This window comes from Dipodomys spectabilis, unplaced genomic scaffold (genome assembly GCF_019054845.1).
Source record: "Dipodomys spectabilis isolate Male_0828 unplaced genomic scaffold, ASM1905484v1 ptg000123l, whole genome shotgun sequence".
NCBI classification, from domain to species: Eukaryota; Metazoa; Chordata; class Mammalia; order Rodentia; family Heteromyidae; genus Dipodomys; species Dipodomys spectabilis.
In genome coordinates, this window is record NW_024870800.1 from 705,680 (window position 1) to 714,524 (window position 8,845).

An 8,845-nucleotide genomic window follows, 5' to 3' on the forward strand; every position below is an offset into this window, starting at 1 on the left:
ATTTTGGTAGCCTGTGTATTGTGTATATATTTACCTTAATTAGGGAAGGGAAGAGTAACCACAAAATGGTGAGACAAAGGACAAAGGCAAACCAATGCAATAACAATACTCACAAGACAATATGTTGGAAATGTACATTACAACTTGTGAGGGGTATTGGGGTAAAGGAAAACTGTGAAGAAAATGAGGGAGGGGGTAACAAGTTTGAAAAGTTATGTATTCACTACCTTAAAATTATTGTAACCCCACTGTACATCACTTTGACAATAAAATTAAATTTTAAAAATAAGCTGCATGAAATAAAATTTCACTGTATTGGTATAGTACATATTATTCTTTATGTAGTAACTTTTTAAAAATCCATACTGTTTGTTGTCTAATTTGAATTAATTACCCCTTTTAAATCATAGGACTATCAACTTGAATGCTATCCGACTAGACAATATTTTCACAATATACTTACCAATATTTTGAAAAAAGAATAAATACAGTACTTTCTCATACTAAAAGCGAAAACAGTTTAATTCTATGGAAACAAATAACTTGTAAAAGTAAATAAGTTGTTAAGAAGACAGAATATATGTGTTCGTCAACATTCCAATGACTAGTAACTACTCATTTTCAAATTGGGAAGATTCCATACCTGAGAGATTCAAAACAATACTGGCTTGCATGTTATGTAATTCTGCAATAGATGCATTTTCCAATGGGGTGTTACAGATTGAGAGGCAACAGAAAAATTACCACATTCTGGTAGAGGATAAAACTATGTAGCATCGGTAATAATTAATTCTTCAAGAGTAAGCAATTATTTATCACAATAAGCTATTTTTTATGACCACCAATACCAATATTTATGATATAGAGTCATCCTAGCCCAAAATTTTCCAACTTTTAGGGTGTACCTCAAGCTTCCCTTAATTCATATGAATAACTTATCTCTATTGTGAAAAAATACAACTCCGCTAATGTGATGCCATACATGTTCTGGTAAGAACACCACAATAAACTGGGTTGCATCATTTTCCCCTGACTGGTATTCTTGAGATCGGAACACTTGCAAATATTATTTATATTTATAATTTTTTAGCTATCATATAAATTCTGGATGCTAAGATCTGAAGATTACAGTTGAAAGCACACCCAGGCAGGAAGATTCCCTAGATTCTTATCTCCAATAAACTTCTCAGCAAAAGCCAGACGCAAGTGGCACTGAGGTTGAAGTGGTAGGGCACGAACCTTGAGCATAAACAAGCTCAGAGACAGTGTCCAGGCCCAGAGTAAAAGCCCTAGGACAAACCAATAAAACAAAAACAAAAATAAAAACAAATCCCAAACTTAACATTTTTCTCAGTGTATACAGTAGCAAATAATTAAGGACATTGCTTCCTGTGTTACATACAGGTAGAAGAAAGAAGATGTCACACAATTATTCTCTTCATACCATGTTATACCAAAGACTCCAAAAATTGCTCTTATTCTAAATTTATAAATTAATATTATCAATTTGTTGGCAACTCTGTCTACAACATTCACATTATCATTTTATACATGAACAGTTGGAATTATCTATTAACTAAGTTCTAATTATAACTCTCCTGAAAGAATATTCTAGGCACATATAATGCAAAATCATTTGTGAATGTCAATTAAACCCTCTACTTAAAAAGAATTTTGTAGAATCCTATAGAATATAAAAAATTCTAATTTAGCAAGATTTTCAAAATCCTACATTAGACGAACTTTGCTATTTTTCCAGGCTTAAGCCTTTGTAATTCTTCATCATTTCTTTGGGACACAACAGAATGATGATAACTTACTTTTTCAAATTTTGGATGGGAATCATGAGTCATTTTGCATGTAGCAATGTTCTGTAATGAAGAGAGAATTTAAAACACAAGTGAGGATTAAGTATGAGTTGCATTTCAACAGGAAATTTGACTTCTCAAAATATAATGACAAAATTAGCCCAAACGTCCAACGATGTATTCCTTTCTTGTTTGTTTTGTTTTATTAAGACAAAATTATACACCTTGGTCCAGGGAAAGTATCACTATGTAATTTCATTCTCCAATCTCCTGTCTAAATCTCAGTGCTAGAATTCTAAGCTTGTATCACATTGCCCTGCCATCGTTTCTTGTTTTATTTAATCTAGATACAGACTACCAATTCTGAACTTCTCCAGTGATTTTATGCACCAGAGTGACTGCTTAGACTTTTACTATTTTCAAAGATGTTCTAACATTTGATACAGGATACGAACATTTTCAGATGCACCTGTGGGATCTCTGATTCATTCCTGCATGGATCCGATCCCTTTAATAATGATTATTGACTCTCTTACTATCTCTGATCCCTACCAATGTAATATTCTCAAACTTATTTGAAGGAAGTTCATTTGAGGACTTTCTAATATTAAAAATTATCACTTGATTCTAGTATTACTCAGGACATATATTTATTGTTTTCTAACTTTTCTACACATTCTGAGTTGTTTCATTTGTGTATTTGTGTGTGCACAGATAAGTGCCTCTGGGTGTATGTGTATGTTTGTATGTATACATGCAAAAGCCTCAAGCTCTTATTCAGCAACTTGCTCAAGACTGGTATTCTATCACTTGAGCCATTCTTCCAATCCAGATTTTGACTGCTTAATTTTATATACTGTTGCAAAGAGTGTTCTGCCCAGGCTGGATGCAAATTGAACTTCCCAGACTCCTTTACATTCTTAAGTTTTATTTCTCCAGGAGTATCAACTTTTAAACTACAAACATTTTTGTGAGGGTAATGTCTAAGCTGTAGCCCAGATTTTTAACTCAGGAATTCTTTTTTTTTTGTTTTGGTGGGGGATCCGGTCATGGCGCCTGAACTCTGGGCCTGGGCTCTGTCCCTCAGCTCTTCAGCTCAAGTCTAGCACTCTACCACTTGAGTCACAGCGTCAATTTCAGCATTTTTCTTTTTTGCTTAAGTGGTGTTGAGGAATCGAACCAAGGGCCTCATTCATGCGAGGCAAGGGCTCTACCACTGAGCCACCTCCCCAGCTAAAGAATTCTTATAAAGATATATGAACACACACATTACATATCTTGAGTGTACACTGTTAGGAATGTGATCGTAAACTGGGTCATGGTGAGATATGAGGATTGAGGTTCAAAGCCAGCCCAGGTAGGAAAGTCCCAGAGATCTTTTCTCGAATTAACTAAAAGAAAACTGGAAATGGCACTGTGGATCAAGTGGTAGAGCATTAGCATGAACTGAATAGCAGAGAGACAGCTCGCCGGCCCAGAGTTCAAGTGCCAAGACCACTGCCAACAAATATATATATATATATATATATGTGTGTGTGTGTGTGTGTGTGTGTGTGTGTGTGTGTGTGTGTGTGTGTGTCTGTGTGTGTCTGTGTGTTAGTGTGTCTGTGTGTGTAAAGAAAAAAAAAGAAATGTGATCTTAGCCACCAGTTCATTGCTAGCAAAATCCCTGCTCTCACAAGGTGGACATTTTTCCAGTTAAATCCATGCTCTTATATCTGACTTGCATTGGAAACAGAATTATTCTTCCATTCTACTTTCTACAAAGTTGCATGATTAGCAAGCATGATTTAGAATGGGAGTGGCCTCATACTTCATGTTCCACGAAGGAGTCTTGCTTTCTGTATATCACTCCCATAAATCTACATACTGGACTTGGCTTAATTGTTTCAATGTTGCCTTATTTGTAGTCTTCTATATTGTATTGAACCTTCATACTTAAACACAGAACTTCTCTTTCTCCTATTATTGCTATTGTTTCCCTTACTGTTAGCTCATGTACACTTGGGAAATAATAAACAGCACGTACACTCACAAAAAGAATATTCTGAAAACCTTCTTCCCATTTAAAATTCGCCTTAATTTACAGAGAACTTACAAAGTTTGAACTCAATGTACTCATGTATAATGTATTTATCAACAATATAAATTTCATATTTTCTCTTTACTAAGTTGTCTTGAAACACGTGTTACCTCAGGTCCATAGGTGTTCTAGTGTTATTGCAGTGAAGCCAGAAAACATTCATTACACCTCAAGCAGCACCATCGATTGTTACTGGAAGTAACTGTTACTGGATGTGGAAACTGACCCCAGGAGAGGAATGGAACATAGAGGAAAAACAAAGTTCGAGTTACCTTGTGCTTTCCTTTTTACTGTACAAGAAAATCATCCCAAGGCTTGAAAGAAACTCTATCCCTGGCTTTTTCGAGTGTGTTCTTTACTCATATAAATTTTTTCTGTAAACTTCTAGTTCATAGTGTTACAAAAAGAAATAATATAGAATTTGAAGGCAAGCATAGAACAAAAGGAAATAATGTTGTTTTAAAAGTGTTCTCCTCCAAAGGAACAAAGACATGGAGGTTTTAAAGTGTCTTATGGATGGATATTTCACCCCTGAGATGATTCTCTTGATGCAGGAGTCAGTTATCAATTCCTTTGGTCTGGTCCTGAGTTCTCCAGAGCAATAAGTATTCCAAAAAAGCTGGATCCAGTCAATATGATCAGCAAAAGAAGCCTCTTCTCTGACCAGTACACCTTTAAGGAGGGTCCCAAAGAAATATCTGGGATTTTTGTTTGCTTGTTTATTTAGTTTGTGCTGGTTCTGGGGCTTGAACCCAGAGGCTGGATCCTGTCCCTGAACAGTTGTCTTTCCTGCCCACTTGCCCCCAAAGCTAGTACTCTACTGCTTGAGCCAAAACTCCACTTCTGGTTTTTTGGTGTTCAATTTGCGATAAGAGTTTGACAGACTCTCGTGCCTGGTTTGGCTTTGAATTAAGATAGTAAGAAAGCTAAGTGACATCATTTGTATAGACTTCTCTTTTAAAACAAAAAATGTTAGATGAAATTTATTGTAAAGCCAGTATTTGACAATTTATAAAGAAAGAGAATATGTCTAGAAAAGAAGCCATAACTTAAATAACTCAGCAAAAGTAGGTGCACTGAATCAATTTGAAATTATTTTTTCTGCTTAAGAAGATTATTGATCTTGTCCTTCCTTTTGGGGAAATTTAAGGTAATATTTTCACTTTTTGTTGGTTGTGGGGCTTGAACTCTGATCCTGGGCGCACTCCCACAGCTCTTCAGCTCAATTTGAGCACTCTACCGCTTAAGCTTCAGCACCACTTCCGGGTTTCTGGTGGTTAATTGAAGATAAGGGTCTCATGGACATTCCTGACCAGGCTGGCTTTGAACCACAATCGTCTGGTCTCCTGAATAGCTAGGATTCCAGGCGTGATCCACCAGCACCCAGCTCATATTTGCGTTTGTGTGCACTGAATGACACTATGTAGACAAATAATGGAAATTTGAATCAAATGATGGCATTGCAGCTTTCCAGAAAATTTGAGGTAACAATACATATGTCCTCCTTTTCCACGTTGTTTCATTAATGATTCATGAGCTATGGGACCCTTAATTAGCGTTCTCTGCCATTTGTGTAGGTGTATTTAGTATCAGGAAATGTTCAAAGAAAAATATAGAAAGACAGATTTTTTAGAAAGCAAAGAAGTTAAGGAAGAAAAAACAGCACAGGAGATACATTTATTACAAAGAGATTAAGAAGTAGCCTAAGAGATTTAGAATGCTAAAGGTAATGAGGAATAAGACTAATTGATAACTATTTGTTCAATAACCAACAATGGTTCTCTAAAAAAGTTTCTGGTATACCTTGGTTACTATCATTTATTAGTTAACTCTGGAGTTATTCCTTCTCTTCTGTCACAACTGTTAATTTGCCTCTGCCGTTTTGGTGCCATGAATAACCAAAGAGATTTCCAAATCTCACTTAGACTACCCTTCTCATTGTGATTAGCAGAGACCATTCAAAAACCTGGAATCTTTGAATTTCCAGAATTAATCTTCAACTGACATCTAAGTACATTCAAGACATTAATTGCTGTGACCTAATGAACAAAACTTTTCAACACAATATCCTAATATAAGTAAAAGTACATGAATTAGGGACTATTGTCAGGTGTCAGTATTGCAGGAGCAATTATATATTCCAAGTATGGGTTCTTTATTTTGCATTTACTAACTAAATGTTTCTTGGTTTTGTGGTTTTTTTTGCTTTTTTGCTCAAGGCTATCACTGTACCACTTGAGGCACAACACCATTTCCAATGTTTTTCTGTTTATGTGGTACTGAGGAATTGATTTCAGGGTTTCATGCATGCTAGGCAATCACCATATCATGAAGCCATATTCCCAGATCCCTAAATGACTTTCTTAAGTTGACTTTACATTTTCATTCAGTAACTATGTACCATAATATTGGCCAGGTGCTAGAAAATAATGTAGAAAAGAATACAATATAATAAATCCAGTTAGGCTAGATGGAAAATGAATAACCCTCACAGCCTTGCAAGGACATAGAGGGCTTATCTCATGGAGATGTATCAACACGCTGAATGAGACAGCTCCTGACCCACAGCCCACCTCCAGAATGAGTGGGCCATCTTGGGTTCCAACCACCTGGCGACGTTGGCCCACCTCCTACAGCACCCATTGTACCAGTTTCTGAGAGCAACAGTGAGAGAGAGAGAGAGAGAGAGAGAGAGAGAGAGAGAGAACCAGAATTACACTTAAATCGGGTGCCAGTGGCATAAAACTCTAATCCTAACTACACTGGAGGCTGAGATATGAGGATCATGGTTCATAGACAGCCCAGCCAGGAACAACTGAGAGAATCTTAACTCCAAAGTACCACCAGACAACTTGAAGTCGCACTGTGGGCTCAAGTGATAAAGCGCTAGCCTTGAGCTGAGGAGCTCGGCAACAGTGAGCAATCCTAGAGTTCAAGAACCACGACTGAAAGAAGTGGACTTCCCACCACAAGAAGTGGACTGAATAGCACCCATTTTCCTAAGCATGGTAGAGAAGTCAGGCTGAGCTTCCTGTGAAATTGAGGTCATAAGTAGGTCACCTGGCTTCTCTGTGCCTCGGTTTCCCCAGCTGCAAAAGTGAACAAAGTGAAGGATCCCCTTCCTCATTGGGATAGGGTAATAATGAAAGAGAGCCATGTTTCAGTTCATAATCCCACACCTGTTGTATGATTAATAACAGGACCCACCTGAGCCCTTTCTGGTATCTTCCTGTCATATGCTCACGGAATTGCCAAAACCTTATCTGAAGGCCGCTGCTCCCTCTCTTCCTAGCCATTTTCCAGAGATCGCTCTCTATAAATCCCTTGTTTCATCACAACTGTCCTGTGAGGAGAATGAGGTCCAATGGTTGAGGCCCTATCAAGAGCTTCACTTGAGGTCAAGAATCCGCTGCTATGGACTGAGTTTGGGATAATCCATCTAAACCGATGACTTAGCATGACACCACATGTCTACCATCCCAACTACAGAGGACCAGGCCTGGTAGAGCATACCTTTGATAGGAAGACCACGATCCAGCCCAGCCTGAGCATATATTTAGTTTCTATCTTAGAAATCCTCAAGACAGAAAGGTGGCTCATACAAGCTGGGGTGAGGAAACAAGCAGGGGGGTCATGGTGCCCCCAGAGGGGTGTTTGACCCAGGGTAGGTTGTTGTTGGGGCGGAAACTCACCTGTGCTGCTGGGAGAAGCTGTTGGCAGCTGCTCCAATTGGGGCAGCAGCGATGGCGGCAGCATTGTGGACACATGGGCCCAGAACAGAAGACTAGGTGCAGGGACCAGGTTGGGGATTTAGGCCAGCTGGCAGCACGACATTGCTTGAGGTTTGAAACCTGGCATTGCATGAAGGGAGGGGAGGGGCTGGGTGGGGGTAAGAGCATCAATTTTCTATTATACTCCAAAGTCACCTCGAGTCTCTTCCTCACCACTCAGCTACCTCTACCTTCCTCAACTGCTGGTAGTGGTGTAAACTAACAGGGGGAATCCCAGTGCTACCTGGCAGCATGGAATGTGGGCGTGGCCAGCATTCTTGTATCCCATTGGTCAGAAAGAAGCATGAAAGAATGGGGGTGTGGCCAGAATCCTGTGAAGCAAGCAGCATAGGCAGAGTCAAGATGACAGCAATTCTCCCAGCCCTTTTCCCAGGGAATTCTGTCCAATTCAGTTGGAGACAAGAGGGTGACCTGCTTTAACTGGATGGCTCCACAGATTGTTGTGTAGTTCTGTTTGTTGCCAGTCCCAGACTTTGAACTCAGGATCTGGTCACAGTTCATGAGCTGCTTTTGCTCAAGGCAGGTCCTCTACACTAGAGCCACAAGGCTTCTGAAGTTGGCACTAAAGTTGGACAAGGGTCTCAAGCATTTTCTTGCTTAGGGTGGCTTTGACCATGATCCTCCTATCACAGCCTTGAAAGTATCAAGGAGGACTGCTGAGAGCCACTGGTGCCTGCCTAATCATTGTTCTTGTTGACGTTCTTGGACAGACTGGTGACTTCCCTATCCTCAGGTTGAAGTGGTGGGAGCTGGAGCCTACAATTTGAATCCTGGTCGTGCCACCTTCAAATGGTAGGAGATCCTAAGAAACTCATTCCTATACATATGGTTACCAATGTAATATGATGTAAGTCATGATTGAATGAACAGTTCTTGAATGATTCTAGGATAAAATTAAACGCAATTATATTACACGACACTGATCGATTTTAGTTAGTATTTTATTAAGCACTTAAGCAATCACATTCATCAAATGGAGGCATAATGAAATAACTAAGAATTGGGCCTCAAATACTATAAAGGTGACGATTTTTTCTACCAGGACAGGGATTGGAACTCATAGTCTCGTTAACTCTGTTGCACTGTGTGGCAAGAGGAAGCTTGCCTCCTTAAAGTAAAAAAATTCAAGTCTGTTCCTTAGGCCTGAAATCGATCACCAGCAC